This window comes from Octopus bimaculoides, chromosome 2, assembly GCF_001194135.2.
Source record: "Octopus bimaculoides isolate UCB-OBI-ISO-001 chromosome 2, ASM119413v2, whole genome shotgun sequence".
Taxonomy (NCBI): Eukaryota; Metazoa; Mollusca; class Cephalopoda; order Octopoda; family Octopodidae; genus Octopus; species Octopus bimaculoides.
Genome location: NC_068982.1, coordinates 158,730,143 through 158,734,212, shown reverse-complemented (window position 1 = coordinate 158,734,212; position 4,070 = coordinate 158,730,143). Strand labels below are relative to the sequence as shown.

General features: G+C 30.6%; 1 protein-coding gene across 3 annotated transcripts in view; it reads left to right on the top strand.

Annotated features, from left to right (window-relative positions):
* LOC106874384 (glutamate receptor ionotropic, kainate 2) overlaps window positions 1-4,070 on the top strand; it is a 1,088,700-nt gene that overhangs the window by 516,626 nt on the left and 568,004 nt on the right. The gene's annotated exons all lie outside the window — the stretch shown is intronic.

Below are 4,070 nucleotides of genomic sequence, written 5' to 3'. Positions count from 1 at the left end.
CTCTCTCTCTCTCTCTCTCACACACACACACACTCTCTCTCTCTCTCTCTCTCTCTCTCTCTCTCTCTCTCTCTGTATATACATATATATATCGATATTATGTATGTGGTTGTGTGTGTGTGGAAAGAGACAGAGAGAGAGGGATAGTGAGAGAAAGAGATTCACAAATATATTTTTAGAGCTCTCTGGTTGATATTCGATATATATTTTTCTATAATATTTCCGACATATCTTAATATGTAGCAATATCTTTTCACCTACAGGTAACATTTAAAGTAATTATCAGGCTTTATCAGTTTTACAGTGACTCAAAGCTGAACCATTGAGTTAAAAGTACCCTCTCCCCTGTGGGATTCCGCACAATCTCCATTCACACACATATAAGCGTATAGCTAGTTCGAACGTACAGCAAAACGTACTCGCCCGCGGCACCTCTCATTGAGATGTAACACGTAATCTTCTGACTTCGAAGAGAATCCCATAAACTACGGTTCAACACAGTCACACACAAACAAGAGCACACACACATACACACACGCAAACGCACATACACACATACACCCACAACACACACATACAGGAATATTTATGTTTATAATTTATAAACGGTTCTGTAACTGTTGTATTTAATGCAAAACGAAGCTCATTTTCTATTTCTGAAACTTTCGACAAAATGCTATCACACAGAGCTGTAAAACGGTATCTTATATAATATATTCGACGACTGAAAAAGACGTGTAATCCGTGCTTATTTACATCCTCTAATCTGATATTATTAGTTGACTCTGTACCTACATTGAATTTACCTGGGGGAACAACTGAGCAACCTATTATTGCCAGGGGTGTTAGTAAATTAAGATAGACAAGTTTGCATATGTAATCCATTCTTAACTGCTAATTTGTGATATTTTTGTCCTATCAATGACTTCTGTCTAAAGGCTATGCTGTACATAATGGGCACCAATAGATATTATACAGCTTTGTACATGATAACAATACACGGTTGTAAGCATCTTCTCTTTTTATACAATAAATTTGAGCTTAAAAATAGGAAATCAACTGGAGTAATTTTGTTCCTATGTTATAATTTCAAGCATGATCGTATATTTTAAGTAACCAAGGAGACACTACAATTAATGTCACTATTACTTATCAGGTACATAAGGAAAATAAAAACTAAAATATATGAATCAAAATGGTTAATAAGATATACTAACAAAATTCTTATAAAACTATATGACATTATGATGCAATGTGAAATGGAAGGATCAAACATAATTCAGGATTTCTAGAAAATATATTTTACGATAAACTGTGAAGTATTGCTAACTTTTCTTTGACCATACCCATCTCCGAAATCGCTTCCTTGCTGGTCACCCGACAAAAATGAAGCCATTTTGAAGGATATTTTTTTCATTCGAATATATCAAAATAAGGTCCATTAATCCTTTATATTAGTGGTTAACTCAATATCAAGATGGATAAGTAAAATTAACAAACCACTATAAACTAAAATATTGCGAACATACGGAGATTCCATAACACATTCAGCTTCAGGAATGAAGATCCAAAACTAAAACCATAATATTGCACGGGGAATAATAAAATAGTTGTAGTAGTAACAAGAAGGAATAAAATAATAATAATAATAATAATAATAATAATAATAATAATAATAATAATAATAATAATAATAATAATCCCAACAATAATAATAATAATATAAAAATGATAGTAACAACAACGACACCACCACCACCACCACCAACAACAATAATAATAATAACAATAGTAGTAATAATAATATTTATTATTATTATTATCATTATTATTATTATTATTATTATTATTATTATTATTATTATTATTATTATTATTGTCCTTTCTTGAGAAAAGTATAGGAATGTTCTAATCCGCTTAAGTAACGCTTAGAGCTCAAATCGATAAAGATAGAAATATATACAACGTACTAAAAAAACATGTTTCGGTATTGTTTTTTGCAATGAATACGCAAGCGATATGTAACGTCAAGTTTTCTAGTAGCGTATAGTTATTATAACATCTTGGATATACTGTTTTATCTATTTTGTGATACAAGCACGCACACAAAAATATATGCGATATGTGTATAAATGTGTGTGTGTACATATAATATACATGCCTATACATATATCTATGTGTGTACATACAGCCAATAGACATACATATATACACGTGTGTGTGCGCTGGTGTGTGTGTATTCACGCTCATGTTTGCTTGGCTGTCTTATAAATGTTTCTACTAATTTAGTTTCCTTTATCAGAAATGTTCCCCAAGTAAGAACACATTTTAGATATTTCTCCGTGCATATCTTCAAATATAAAATAAACGACTGATATGGGATTAATAATTACATATACAAACAGAAACGAATCTACAGATAGGACTAAAAAGCGCTAAAAAGCGAGTAGGTTTGATTTCTATAAAATACCGTTTAATCGAATACCTACTTAATTGATGCACTCCTCCCTTCCAAATTTACACAGACCAAATATAGAAAGTTTTAAAAACACTATACTAATACATTAACGTTTGGTTTCTTATACAAATGTGAGCCGCATGATTGGTTTGAACGATGTGCCAATTTTGCTTTTAGATTAAAACTAATACAACACATCCTAAACTAGGCAAAAAAATAGAAACGGCCGTTTAGATTCAATACAAAAAAAAATGGTCAAATAAACCTATATTTATATCGATAAACTTGTTGTGAATTCGGTTTAATTTTGGAGTATGCATCTTGGTTCGCAAAGAGAAAATATTTGGAAAGTGTAATTAATCGCTTCGATAGTAATTACAGCTAGATTGTTTTTCATATGGAACCATTCTGAAAATACATTTTCTATATTTTGTGTATACAGACATGTGATTGATCAATTGACTCGCTTTACCGCATCGCTGGCTGATATAAATTTCTGTTTAAGTGATTTAGCCTTCGATATTTAATGTTAGATATCTATCTTTCTATCTATCTATCTATCTATCTATCTATCTATCTATCTATCTATCTATCTATCTATCTATCTCTCTATCTATCTATCTATCTATCTATCTATCCATCCATCTATCTATCTATCTATCTATCTATCTATACATGCATACATACATACATACATATACATATATGTGTGTGTATACAAATATATGTATATATATATATGTATATTAACGTATATATATGTATATACATATATATATACACACACATACATACGTTTAAGTATACACATACAAAGTGAACAGAAAGGAAAAAGAATGTATGGCAGAGAGATAGAGAGCGCGAGAGAGAGAATGAGTATGTGTGTGTGTCTGAGAGAGAGAAAGCACTGTCAGCATGGGTTATGTATGTATGTGTGTATATATTTCTGAGTGTCCGCACACACGCACAAAAAAATATATATATAATCACACAAATGGGTGCACATAGAAACACACTTAATTCGTTAGGTTTGTAAAATGGTAACAAAAATATTTAATAAAAAAGATAATTAATTATTATATAGAAGAATCAATTTCATTGCACACAGAAGTTCAATATGTCTTAATTTTTTTAAAAAATCAAATGCAGCCACCATATATATTAATGTGTCTGCTTGTATATGTGTATTATGGAAATGTATTTTTGTGCCCAATTCTGTTCATCTTAATGCTTATATAATTGGTATCTTACTTCTTGGTTATCAATTCTAGTTAAGTATATCTATGGTAAATTGGTTGTATGTGACTATTTTGACCTAAATGTTTTACGATTTCCTGAGTGTATCCTCTTGCATTCGTTTTCACAGTTTATTTTCAAGAGCATTGCTTCATACGCAGCATTATTTCCTCTGTAGCGATTAACTCAGTATAATAACCTTCAGCGAGGAAACAGCAATATAAAAATTGTTTACCTGGGTGTGGGTATGTAGTAATGCCCCTTATATAAATATAAATAAATAATTATATTCTTGGGAATAGAAATTTCTCTTATGAATTTTTTTACACACTGGCTTCCTGATAAAATTCTAGTAAAAGATGTTTATCCCTTTTTG